At 45.5% G+C, this 14,154-nt stretch overlaps 1 protein-coding gene across 1 annotated transcript in view; it reads right to left on the bottom strand.

Moving 5' to 3' along the window:
* glis2b (GLIS family zinc finger 2b) overlaps positions 1–13,746 on the bottom strand; it is a 40,322-nt gene extending 26,576 nt beyond the window's left edge. The window contains exon 1 of the mRNA XM_080446809.1: positions 12,891–13,746. The gene's annotated coding sequence lies outside the window, so the exon portion shown is untranslated. The remainder of the gene's footprint in view (positions 1–12,890) is intronic.
* Positions 13,747–14,154: the final 408 nt, after the last annotated feature.

The raw sequence follows: 14,154 nt of genomic DNA, 5'->3' as shown, positions 1-14,154 counted from the left end.
TCGGGGCGAGCGAGAGGCAGCTGCGGTTGAACTCTACAGGAGATGTGTTTGTTATGTTCCCTCGGTGGTGAAAACCCAGCGCCGACTCCAAGCCACTGGGTAGGAGGGAAACGGGAGGGGGTCCAGATTTTGCTCTCTTTTCTCTCGTTCTATCCCAGCCCTCCCTCCTTCCCTCCCTCCTTCCCTCTCCTACGCAGCTAACAGCAGGATTAATAGGGGTGACTCGCGTATGGAAACTGTGGTACGATAAGGAACAACCTTGGGCCGTATTTCAGCACCAGTTGCCGGGGCGGTGCGGTTTCGCCTCCCAATGACAGCATGAAGGGGTGGGTGGGGGTGGGCGGCTTACTGCAGCTTTACAGCGCTCTGGGTAAAGAGAGGGTTGTTTGGGGTTCTAATTTATTTGACTGTTTATTAAACCAAAGATAAACACACTCACTCACGCATGTACAGTATGCACAGACGAAATGTGCGGAACCTATACATGCGTGTACACACACACACACACACACACACACACACACACACACACACACACACACACACACACACAACACATGCATACCCACATTCATACATACAGTACATACTGTATATTCGCACACATGCTAGTTGCACAGCAGGCTGGGCTGTGTGTGTTGTTCAGTTCAGTCCAGAACACTGTTGGGTACCGCTCCAGCTTTGGGAGGGGTGCGGCCCTGTCTCACAGTCATTTCCTGGATGGGGATATATTATGGCACCACACGCCTGAGAAACAAACCCCTGCGCCTTTACACACTGACCCACACAGCCAGTTCCCTTTCGCTCGCGCAACTCAATAAGCCAAAGGCACATAGTGAACTCCCTGGGAAGCTGGCCCTTCTTATTCAATAGCCTGGGTAATACGATCCCCACCAACAGCTTTATGCAACGCAGCCTCCGGGGGGGTGGGGGGGGTGGTCGCCGAGTTTTTTTTCTTTTTTTTTGTGTACTTTTTCTTTTTTTTCTCCTGAGCATCTCTCCGTCTGCGTGGTGGTGTCACTGAGGCCTTTTGGACACGTCAGGGGGCGGTGTGGCGTAACGTTTCCACATCCAGCCGTTGTTCCCTTGCCCCAGAATTCCTATAGCGACCACACCCCGTCCCATGCAGGGGAGGGCGGGGTGACACCTGTGCACCAGCCACGCTGTATTACACACACACACACGGCAAGGGAGGGTGCATGGGGGGCACAGCCAGCCAAGAGGAGGGGGGGCATCGGGCCAGATGTGCAGTAGGACTTCTGGCCAGGGAGTGGCCATGTGTATGCTTGTTAGCATGCAAGACTATGAGTGTGAGTGTATAAGTGTGTGCGTGTGTGTGCGTGTGCGTGTGCGTGTGTGTGTGTGTGTGGGGGGGGGGGGTGTGTGTGTGCGTGTGCGTGTGCGCGTGTGCGTGTGCGTGTGCGTGTGTGTGTGTGTGTGTGTGTGTGTGTGTGCGTGTGCGTGCGTGCATGGCCGGGAGGAACGGGGAAGGGGCTCAGCTCCCAAACCCAAAGCATATTGAAAGAAGAAGAAAACAGGAAGAGGGAGAAACACAAAACAGCAGAGAGCAATTAGTAGAAGTGACGTGATATGTGTGTGTGCGTGTGTGTACGTGTGTGTGTGTGTGTGTGTGTGTGTGTGTGTGTGTGTGTGTGTGTGTGTGTGTGTGGGGTGGTGGGGGGACCTGGCGGTCTGAAAGAAGGTGGGGCGATGGAGACAAACGCACCACCGGGGACGGGGGGATCAGGGAGCCGCTGCATCTTTAAATGTGGGTGCCCTGTTAGTGTACCACACACGCGCACGCGCACAAACGCACAAGCGCGCACAAGCACGCACACACGCTTGTAAACACAAAGCTTGTGTTCGTTTTCCTTTGTGCGGCGGACCGTGCCAACCTAACTGCAGCCATTGTGGTCTCTCCCCTCGCAAGGGGGGCACCGGTTCTCTCTGAGCATGGCGCCCTCCCGCTCTCCTCCCCCCTCCACGCTCTCCTCCGAAGGCTGGCTGCCAGACAAGGTCAACATGACAGCCCTTTTTCCTCTTTCTTTCCCTTTATCTGTCTCCCACTCCTTTTCTCGCTCTGTATTTCTCCGGTCTTGGATCATGCTGAGCAACAGGCTCCACCCTACAGCTTTCATCTGAAGCTACTTCCATCAGAGAGAGAGAGAGAGAGATAGAAAAATAAAGAGAGCAAGGATGGAGGGAGAGAGATGGCCGTAATTAGATTTGGTCCTAATGGCTAATTTATACTTTGCTGAATGGATACGTCTCTCTGCAAAGATCATTTTCAGTGTTCGGATTGTCATCAGCAATCGTCAAGGTCGTACAACAAAGCATGAATTAAGCTTACTGGTACAGCATTGTACTTCTATTTCGATTCAACAGAACTAGTGCAATGGCAGGTAACCCATTAATACCGGGAAATAATCTTTTTTAGATTTCTTTGGCTATTCAAAAATAGCAGATATGCCAGCTCAAGGACCGAGTGCCGCGCTATGAGCTTGTAGATCTGCTATTTTTGAAAAATCGTGAAAATTTGAGCAAATCTTTGAATATATATATTTTTAAAGCAAACTTTTTTAACTCAAATCTTTGCTTCTGGGGGGATTCTACAAATGTCTTCTAACTCCTAGTTTATTTTATTTTATTTTTTTATGTTGCTATAATCAGTGGTTCTCAAACTTTTTCATATCAAGGACCCCCGAAATTATATGAATTTTGGCCGCGGACCCCATCTCAAAATATTTTGTTCCAGGGTCCCCCCCCCCCCAGAAGTTGTAACAGAGTTAAAAATGTGCGCTACAGAAAAGGAGATATTCAAAGATTTGCACACATTTTCACGATTTTTCAAAATGAAATACAGATCTACAAGCTCATAGCGCAGCACTCGGTGCCGCGCTATGAGCTTGTAGATCTGCTATAGAATCTGCTATAGAATAGTCCATTTGAGTCAGCAGGAAGCAGAGATAAGCCGATCCGAAGGTTGCCACTTCATGTTTAATGTGTCCAAAGTCATTTGTTATCATTGTGAATCACGTCATTGATCCATAAAGGTTTAATAAATGTAAATCTCGTATCGACAGCCTTGGAAACAATGAACGTAGGAGAGGACTCTCCCTCCGTTAGTCTTGAAGGTCAGCGCAATGCTCATGTCCTCACACCCTCATCTGTCCCGGGGTCAATAATGGCATTTAGAATCAATTATGGCATAGCTCAGCGTGACTGACGGGAATATTTATTGAGACCGGAACAAAATAAGCAACAAGGACACTGAAGCAATCAGGCGCTGTAACAGGCTGTGTGTTCAGACAGTGCCTCGGTCAATATTCAAAATGGCCACTGTAAGTTACTAAAACTAACTACTTACTACTACACAGTGGTGTAAAGTAACTAAGTACATTTACTCAAGTGCTGTACTTAAGTACAATTTTGAGGTATTTGTACTTTACTTGAGTATTTCCAATTTCCAATACTTTTACTTCTACTCCACTACATCTCAGAGGCAAATATTGTACTTTTACTCCACTACAATTATTTGAAAACTTTAGCTACTAGTTACTTTTCAGATATAAATTATTATATTATGAAACATACATTAACCACTTTAGCCTTATTTTGTACATAGGCTATTTGGAAATTGCCGATCTACAAGCTCACAACGCGTCGCACCGCGACGCGTTGTGAGCTTGTAGATCTGCTTTTTCTAATATTTTGTGCTTTAACTTTTGGTACTTTAAGTACATTTTGATGCCAATACTTTTGGACTTTAACTCAAGTAAATTTTTTATTCTGGACTTTTACTTGTAACAGAGTACTTCTATATTATATTATATTGCTATATTGCTTTTACTTAAGTAAAGAATTTGAGTACTTTTTCCACCACTGCTACTACACTGGATAAGAATTGAGGATGAATGCTCTATCGTGAAAGATAATCTACGGCGATAGTAAGATGTTACTTTCTAAAATCTAACCTCAAAGGTAATACAGAATGTACCCAAACTAATACAAGTCCCCCATATAAGGATAAAGCAGCTAGAGTACCATATGAATTAAATTAGTGCTGGCAACAACTGTGCGACACCACAGAGAGGGTAAATAGTTACAGACCAAGCTTTTTTTTTTCCTCTCTCTCTCTCTCTCTCTCTGCATGTATAAGATGATGAACGTCTTATATAATGTCAGCTGAGCTTATATTATGAAGCTATGGACTCGTGGAAAGTGGGAGAGGAAAATGTGAGGGAGGGAAGGAAGGGAAACAGAGTTAAAAGCGAGGCGATGGTGTCCCGGGGAGTCAGGGCTAGAGGGAGGGAGGGAGGGAGGGGTGAAGGGGCAGAGTCTGGTAGCTTGCTAACAGGACTGGATATGCCCAGACAGAGAGCCAGGCCCAGGCCCAGACTTGAGAGTCTCGTTCGAGTCTGAGAAATGCCTCACTTCATCTTTCTCCTTCATCCCCGTTCTCTGAAAACAAAAACATTTAAAAAAATCCCTCCCTCATTCCCTCACTCTTTTTCCTCTCCTCTGCATGCAACGCCTCACCCTCGCTTAAATTACCCCCCTCTTCTTACCCCACCCGCCCCATATCCCTCCTCCCCTTTCTCGCTCTTCAAACAAGCAAACACACATACATACCTCGGCCTTATTGTACGGGCTACAGTGCTATTGTGGGTATACTGGAGAATCCAGGGTGTTGGCCAAGCAAGTAAATAATAATACAAACCAGCTGTGTCTCCACGTTAACTGCTTGCACTGCTAGCATGTTACTGTACGGCTCAAATGCTTCCTGAGCGACGCTCCCACATATCTCGTGGGCTCCAGCTTGGTTCCACATTTAATATCATCTGGGAGTTAAACATTAAGTATCTCCTAGGAGCTAACCTAAAATGGACTTTGTAAAAACAAGCTGCACTGCTTCGTTCCCTCCACCCCTAGTATGCTAATGACTCCTTTATATTTCTGTTATTCTTTCACACTTTGGCGTTGTTCCTATGTTCTTTCTTTCTTACTTTTCCTCATGGAGTGTGCCCTGCCCCAGACATGGTCTGTGTATTGTCTGAAGGGTTCTGCAAAAGCTGAAATTCTCTCACGCTATAGGAACATTGAGCAGGGAGCACACGAGGAGCATTAAAGAAAAAGAGAAAGGGTGGGTGGGTTGGAGAGAGAGAGAGCAAGAGGGAGAGAGAGGTAGGGTGGGGTAGCTGGAGTGAGGCACTGAGTTGTCTGTGTTTATTTTGGAAATGCAGCCCTGCAGACTCGCGGCACAGGAACTGACCATTACACTTCAGTGTGTCAGATTCCGGCCCATAGGTTGAGAGCCCTGTTGGCATCTGGGATGTCCCACGCAGGTGATTTGAACAGGGGTACTGCACGATATACCTCTTGCAGAGGCCTTTTAACTGACTCTAGGGGCCAAAAAATGGTCTGCTTATGGAGGAAATTGTGAGACGGCGTGGTGATTAGTGGTTATAGTTTAACTGGGGAAAAATGCATGGTCTGTGGGTCCAGCCAGCCAGGGAGGAAGGCGGAATGCACTGTTCTCCTTCAGCTCATGCGCTAGTAGTGTGAGTCAGGCTCCTCTGGACTCTGTATCCGCTCTGTGTCTGTTGGCTATGCATGGGTCATGAGCCTGGCCACCACCCCACACCGAGACAGATCATGCTGTTGCACTCCATGCTATGCTATGTGTCACCTCCCCTGCTGGCCCGCACATGGCAACCATTATTGACAAGATAGTGGACAAAATTAACTAGATGCTTTGGACTATATCACTGTGCAGACTTGAGAGTACCGTCTGCTGTATGCATGCCCCAATTGTACACTACAATTCCCTGAATTTACATTTGTAGTTCAGTTCTAATAGAGTCTTTGGTGGAAAGTGTTTGTTTTGACGATGGCGTGAGCTAGTGTAGTAGAGTAGACAGAGTCTGGTTAATTTATGGTGTCAGCTTGCTGTCAAATCAATATATTATGACTTACACTTGTTGTACAACCAGCATCATTGAATTCCCACCAGCTCAATGACATGGAAAAACTGTAGTGTATGCTGACCACAAATTCTCCCAAAATGCCAAACTAGTCAGTGAAATTAGCAATAACATCAATTGTTCCAAAACAGGTGGCAAAGGACACCCAAGTCAATTGGTGTTGTATCACAAACATAAGAAACCTTAATACAATTAGGCTCTATGCACAGCAGCCATATTGGAAAGAAATTGGGCCTCTTCTTACTTCCTTCACAGGTGTTACCAATGATACTAATGAAGGCTCTGTTCCATTCTGGTCAGGGTGCTGATATTGTGCATGTTGGCTCACTAGAAACACTCTATTGTGGTTCCCAAATGGCCCCTTATGGTGGGTGTGTAACTCTGAGAGTGTACAAATGGAACCAAATGGACCTTACGGGTCCATTTGGTTCCATTTGTACACTCTCAGAGTTATGGGGGTCCTTGAAAATAAGACAACCACTATGCCACACTAAATGGAACAGAGCCTTAATTAGTATCATTGGTAACACCTGTGAAGGAAGTAAGGAAGGGGCCCAATTCATTCCCAATATCGCTGCTGTGCATAGAGCGTCATTGACTCAATCAAACGCAATACTAAAGGCAAATTTAAAAGGAATCACATCACAAGTGTAATCTTATACACCTCATCCTGTTGCCAAACTACTCCAATAAAATAAACACACATGGAAAAGCATACCTCCTCTGGCAACAATTTTCATCCCAAGCAAAGGTCAGAACAAGCTGGGATGCGCAACCCCATCCAGCGTGTCAGAGCAACGGCACAGCATAATAGTCGCCATAATTCTTCGAGGGAGCACTGCGTCGGTTCACAGAGCGGCTTGCCGGAACACTAATTGCTGTCAAGCTCTAATTTTGTCTTTTTTTTGCACTGAACCGGGGAAAGGACACCCCTGTCATGTGGATCTATGGGCACAATTAAGTGGCTCTTATCCGTGTGAAGATAAATGCGAGCGCGCACGAGGAGCCTTGTCTCCGCCGCATGATGCCCCCATTCACTGGTCACTATAATCCTCCCCCCCTGCTGCTGAGTTGCCTTTCAGCTTGACCGTGATCCCCCAGCAGCTACGGAACCCCCGCCGCGATATTAATTCAAACACTAGCATAGCTTGGGCCACTTTACACACCCCCGTCCACTGAGAGAGGAGAGAGCTAGCATCACCAGCCCTCCCTCGGGGATATTCTCAGCGGTATGGGCCACAGACTGACAACTGCGTGTGAAGGAATTCAGTGTCCTTAAGATTTCAGATGAGAGTGTACTCTGAGGAGGCGGGGGTTTGGGGTGGGGGTCTGGATGCATTCTTGGACGTTTCCGTGTAGTGTCGGGCTCTCCCCCCTGATTACGAGTGAATCGAACACACTTTATTTAATTTATGTCAAACGCAGTGTGCTTTCATTAGCTGGTTCGAAAACGTTAAGTACAGCCACTCTGTGGCTTAGAGGGACCATGCCTCCGCCACATGCCTGGTGGCTGCGCTCTATGACGCAGGAATATGCCAGTGGGTGGGTTGTACCTCTTTCCCCTTAAAAAGCAGCTGTCTTCCCCTCACATGGCCCCGGGACCTCAGAGCCATGATGTCATCATCATAGCTACAGTGAAAAGGGCTCAGATCACATGACACAGGAAGTTATAGGGAGGTGCCGGGCCGCCTCCAAGTCCATAAAGGTGGATTCTACAAAGCACCCAAAAGCCATTAGGATTTTCATTTCACACTTTCACACAGTGGTCGGTTATGAAGTATTTACTGTACATTATATCGTCGCGGTCGGGCACAAACCTTAAATGTCCAAAACCTGTTACTTTTCAGGAAATGGGAAGAAAGAACCTGTGTTCCAGTGGAGCCAATGTAGTTATTATTTAGTCACAAGCTCTTGTTAACACTTTTCATTGGTTAAATATTTATAAAACAAACAGACAGACTGGCGTCCCTAGTTTTTGGGCATAGGCAAATAATTTCAGTATTGTTCCGTTTTCAGAAATAACGAAAATAGCCTACTTTCACTGTCATACAATGAGGCATAAAATAGGGCATTCATGTATGAAGGAAAACAACACAAAAAGATGAGATATGGAGACAGGTTTCTGCCTGACAGCGATGATATCCACTATTATCCACTATGGCTGATTACTGGAACAGATGATGTCTGCTCGGTGGTGGAGGAGATGGTGTCAAGCTTGCGGCTTGAACCAGGAATGCACCAAAGCTGAGCGCACGCACGCACGCACGCACGCACGCACACACACACACACACACACACACACACACACACACACACACACACACACACACTGTTGCTCCCAGCAGCTGTCCAAGTATCTACATCTGGCCAAGCATGCAGTCAGAATGAGAATATGTACAGCAAAACAGGCTGCCCATGCAGGTGCGCAGCACACATATGCATGCGTGCACACACATACACACACACACACACACACACACACACACACACACACACACACACACACACAGACACATCCTGAATATTTGAGTGTGGAATGCCGCAACGGGGATGCACAGCTGGACCCCAGTGTGGACACATCTGTTCTAAAGCCTGGTTCGTACTTTGTCGTACGATGGTGTCTGTCGCAGAAAGTGTTATTTTCGGCGAGAGACACAGTGAAAAACGAAGTCTGTGCAACTAGTGTGTGCGTGTATATGTGTGTCTGTGCGTGTGTGTGCGTGTGTGCACGCGCACGTGTAAGTAGGGCTGTCACGGTTACAATTTTAAGTTGACGATTAATTATCACTCAATTAATTGCGATTAACGATTTAATTGTGTTTCTGTCGTTGAAAATTTATGGAACATTATGAATAAATTGGACATTTCTGTTTGGCTTTTAGCTTTGGTAAATAAAAGTTGCACAGGGCAGATATGACAAATAACACATATTTAATTACTTTATACTTAAAAATAAACATTAATAGTGGAAATAGAAGATCTATAAGCTCAAAACGCATCGCATCGCGACGTGTTTTGAGCTTATAGATCTGCTATGTCCACTATTTTTGACATTTTTTGAAAATATGATTTTTTTTTAACATGGAATTGATTATGACGATTATGCAAAAATAATTGCGATTATATAACATAATAGCGATTAGACGATTATGTAATAATTGTGACAGGCCTACATGTGTGTGTGTGTGTGTGTGTGTGTGTGTGTGTGTGTGTGTGTGTGTGCACGTGAACGTGTAAGTGTGTGTCTGAGAGAGACAGAGGCATTTCCCTAAATACCTAGCAGCTTGCACAACAGTGATCGATATACCACCGTGTCTGTTCATAATGGATATTACGGCTGACCTGTGGGTGAACCTCTATCTCATCAGCTGATTGGATAAACAAAGCGGCTGGGCTGTGGATGTGATGACGAGCACCTGGAGCTGGTGGCACTGGTGGCGGTTCAGAGGGGGGGGGGGGGTTATGGATTAAATGGCAGCAGAGGCCTGGGAGGAATGGAGGTAACCCACTCTCTACTCCAGAGTGGGTTAGTAGTACACCCTGTGCTGTCTCTCTCTCACTCTTCGGACTGATTTATACTTAAAGCAGCACTATGTAACTATCCTCTTCTAACCCGGATTTGAACCCGGGTTTCCTGCGCAAGTTGCGGGCAAGATTTGTGTCAGATCCTTTGTCTATAGGTGAGACGTGACCTTTGACACGATCTAAATGTCTCAATAGAAGACCGGTGCACTAATACAATATATATATTATACTGTATTAACATGCTCTACCATACAGATTGGACAAAATTGTATTTTATTCATTAAAAGAAAGTTACATAGTGAGGCTTTAGATGGCTTATTTTAGGCAACACCGTCCGGCGCACGACTAAGTATAAATCAGGGTTCTTCTAAGCCCACATACTTTGAGAAAGGTCCAGTGGGAACCGAGCCAGGACTCCTTCAGAATCGCACGCTCGCTATCTTTTTGAAACACACACACACACACACACACACACACACACACACACACACACACACACACACACACACACACACACACACACACACTCACACACATCCTGGGTGTTCAGGGAGCTCAATACAAATGGATGAATTGACACTGAGGAGTTTACTGTACACATACAAAGTTACTCTCATATACACGGATAGACCTGGAGGGTTGATTTAACCATTTAGGTCCTATGTCACACTTTGTTGTATGATGGTGTCGTCGCATAAACATAGCTTGTAGATTCAGAGTTAAATGAACAGTCCGTATTATACAGTGTGCCGACACTAAATGTACCACCGACCTACACGCTTTCAGAACTGAAACGCACCCCCCCCTCTCCCACCGCCACCCCCCTGAGTGTGCCTCAGTCTCTATTGTAGCCTAATGCTGTCTAATGATCAGGCCCTTATATTTCATTCTAGTACGAGGGCTTGTTAGGTTCTGCCTTGGCAGGGCTCGTCTCTTTCCCCTCGACGCTGTCTGGGACAATGGGCCCATGGGAGGCAGCCAATGGAGAGAGAGGCTCCGCCGGTCCCAAACCCCAGTTGCAATGTGCACACAATTAGGGTTTGGGGACAGTGGAATTGCTTAATTGGAGGATAAGCAGCTCTTTATCTAAGGCCCCAGGCCCCCAATGCTCATCGTTGCCCCCCCCCCCCCACCACCCTCCCCCCGTGACATGCCTCAGCTAACTTTGACATCATGGCCAAGGCCTAAATCATAAATGGAAAAATTGGAGACAACGATGTTGACAACAGGCTAAGAAGAAGCCCTTAACGGTTCCAAGTTATGACTTAATTAGGACCACATCACTGAGAGATTACTAGGTATAAATAACTGTTTTAGTACAGCCAGTAAAATTAAATCCTCAGTGTTAATGTATCCCTTGTTGTAAGCTCAGAGAGTCTACAAATATAACGGTCCATTAGGTTGCATATTCTGTACTCTCTCTGAGTCAAATTAAACTCACTGAAAAAAAACAGGGAGCTCAGTCAAGCCTTCATCTTGCATCACAGCAGCTGGCTGAGTTATGATGATGGGGGATTTGTGACAGTGTTGTAAAATGTCCCTCTTGCAGTGGTGGAAAAAGTACTCACATTTTTTTACTTAAGTAAAAGTATCAATACTTCAATGTGGAAATACTCTGTTACAAGTAAAAGCCCGGAATTAAAAATTCACTTGAGTAAAAGCACAAACGTAATGGTATCAAAATGTACGTTTTCAAATGTATTAAAAACAATTGTAGATCTGCTATTTTCAAATGGCCGAAAGGTATATAGGGGTGGGTAATGTATGATTTGTAATAATAATCAACTCTACAAAGTAACTAGTAACTAAAGTTGTCAAATAATTGCAGTGGAGTTCAAATATAATAATTTGCCTTTGAGATGTAGTGGAGTAGAAGTAAAAGTACAGAAAATTGGAGATACTCCAGTAAAGTAAAAAAAAAACCTCAAAATTGTACTTAAGTACAGTACGAGTAAATGTACTTAGTTACTTTACACCACTGATCTCTTGGGGGGGGGGGGGTAGTTCCGTGAGGACACAGACAGCCAGACACCAGAAAATGTTGCGTCTGCTTAATTTCTACAGACGCTGCTGGCGACGCACGTATACAGACAGCATCATGACGGTCACAGCCAGCCTGGATGTGACAGTCACTCCACAGTGATGCCATGTCGGCTCATTATAAGCGACTTTGGGCTCTTCTGTTAAGTTGCTTGTAAAAATTGGTAGTTGCGGGCTGCGGTTTTTTGGGACTTGTTTCTAAAGTGTAGTGTAGTTGCTTATTTGGGTGTGTTTAAAATATATGTATATATATTTAAACCAGTGGTTCTCAAATCAAGGACCCCCAAATTCAAATGTATTAACCCCCATCTGAAAATGTTTTGTGCCAGGGCTCCCATACCAAACGTGTGTTGTTAGAATGTTTCCAAAAATACATATATATATTATATATTTTCACTTTTTCTCCAAGATTTTTTTTTTTTAAGTAGCCGATCTACAAGCTCACACCGCGTCGCATCGCGACACGTTGTGAGCTTGTAGATCGGCAATTTCTTTTGCCGGCTTTGTTTTTCAGTTGTTTTCGTCGGCTATTTTCAAATACCTGATGAATATAGATTTAAACTTGCTCATGTGGTTTCTTTTTTGGGCTTGTTGTCCTAGACCTGGTTGCTTATTTCCCTCGCAAAACCTGGCAACACTGTTGACAGCCACTCCAGCCTGTAGGAATGACTGACGCCGAGGCCAACGCACCGCTGTGTGTACACTCGGAAAATAGGTCACTGACTGTGGCTGAGGGTCTGGACGGTGCTGCCCTGCGTGAACTCACGCCATGAAATACAACATGTTGCACATGATTTCTGGACATGATCTGGACACAAAAACGGAACCGGGTTGTACCCGATGCCAACATGTCACCAGCAGTGTTGCCATGTCCGCTTATTATAAGCAACTTTGGGCTTGTTTTTCTGTAAAGTTGCTTGTGATTATTGTTTTTTGGGGGGTCTTGTTTCTTAAGTGTAATTGCTTACTTGGGCTCGTTTCCTAATGTTGTTTAAAAACCAGTGGTTCTCAAACATTTTCAAGTCAAGGACCCCCAAATTAATATGTGTTTGTCTGCGGACCCCCATCTGAAAATATGTTATGCCAGGCCCAGGGACCACCCATACAAGATTTGTGCTGTTAAAATGTTTCAAACATATTCATAATTTGGGGGGGGGGGGGGGGGGGGGGGAATAGCAGATCGCGACGCGTTGTGAGCTTGTAGATAATTATGTTCTCGCTTCTTTTAGGGCTTGTTTTCATAGACCTGGTTGCTCATTTCTCTCACAAAACCTGGCAACACTGCATGTCACCAGTTTAGAGACAAGTCCGGGGAGTGGGATGCAGAGAGTTGTCGCTTACCTTGCAGGGAAAATGTCGTGGATATGGCCGAGATATCTCCCACTTGACCCCTCGATCGGTGCAAAACTTCACAGGCGAAGCGACTCTTCCTTGGATTTCTTCGATTCAGATTTTTTTTGTTGAAAAATAATAATAATGAAATACAGTTACTGACACGTTTTGGTGTCAAGAGAGGCGGCCCGCTCCCAGACAGTTGTTGTAAATAATACTATCTCTAAACATGGACAAATAAGACATCAGCTGATGTTCAAAAACACATGGATCGTCTATGAAATGATAGTGTTGTTGTCAGTTGCCGTGGAATGAATGATGATCTTCATGCCACCAGAAACCCGTCAAAAATTGTAAATAAACACCCCCCCAAAAAAATCCGTATAGTCTTCACTGTTCCTCGTGAGTATCAAGACGAAGACCACCCGGTTACGTTATAGTGCATCAAAAATGAATTGATTTGTTTCCTAGATTACAAAAAAAAAAACGCATCGCTTAATGGCAACGCTGGTCAAGTGTGTGTGTGGGTGGGTGGGGGGGTTTCTATGGGTGGTCGGTCGTTCTCCTGGGGGCATAGGAGGGGTGCGCTGGGAGAGATGTCACGAAGGGGGGTCTCCCTTCTTTTCTTCCTCTTTTCCAGATGCCGACTCCCCCCGTGTGGATTCAGACCGGGGGGAGATGGAGATTTTTGTTTTAGTTTTCTCGGTGTTGATCGTTCTTCTTTTCTCCGCTGCCTCGCCTCAGTATGGCTGTACTGGCGGTGGTCTCTGAGTTGTTGCGGTGGTCTCTCTCCCTCCGTCCCCCTGAAGAGCAGACAGCAGCAGCAGCACCACCCGGAGCACCGAGCCAGCCCGTGTCTCCTCTCCGTCTCTCCCTGATCCCAGCCCCCAGACTCTGCCAGCTCAGCGCATGCTTGCTGCTCCGCCCCTCCCCTCCCTCCCTCCCTCCCTCCCTCTCTCCACCACCATGGATGGATGGGCAGTCCTCCTCGGCTCTGACCCAAAAAAGTCCAGTGGTGGAAAGTAGCTAAGTACATTTACTCTAAATACTGTACTTACAATTTTGAGTTTTTTTTTTTTTTTTTTTTACTTTCTTCGGTATTTTCAATTTTCAACACTTTTACTTTTACTCCACTACATTTCAGAGGGCAATGTTATACTTTTACTCCACTAGGATTATTTGAAAACTTTAAGTTAATAGTTACTTTGTAGATTTTGGTTATTATTACAAAACATAACATTAACCACTTGAACCAGCTGATCTACAATGCTCA

The sequence above is a fragment of the Gymnoscopelus braueri genome, assembly GCF_963280865.1.
Source record: "Gymnoscopelus braueri genome assembly, chromosome: 13".
NCBI lineage: Eukaryota > Metazoa > Chordata > Actinopteri > Myctophiformes > Myctophidae > Gymnoscopelus > Gymnoscopelus braueri.
The sequence above is the reverse complement of the archived record's forward strand: the minus strand, read 5'-3'. Positions and strand labels throughout refer to the sequence as shown.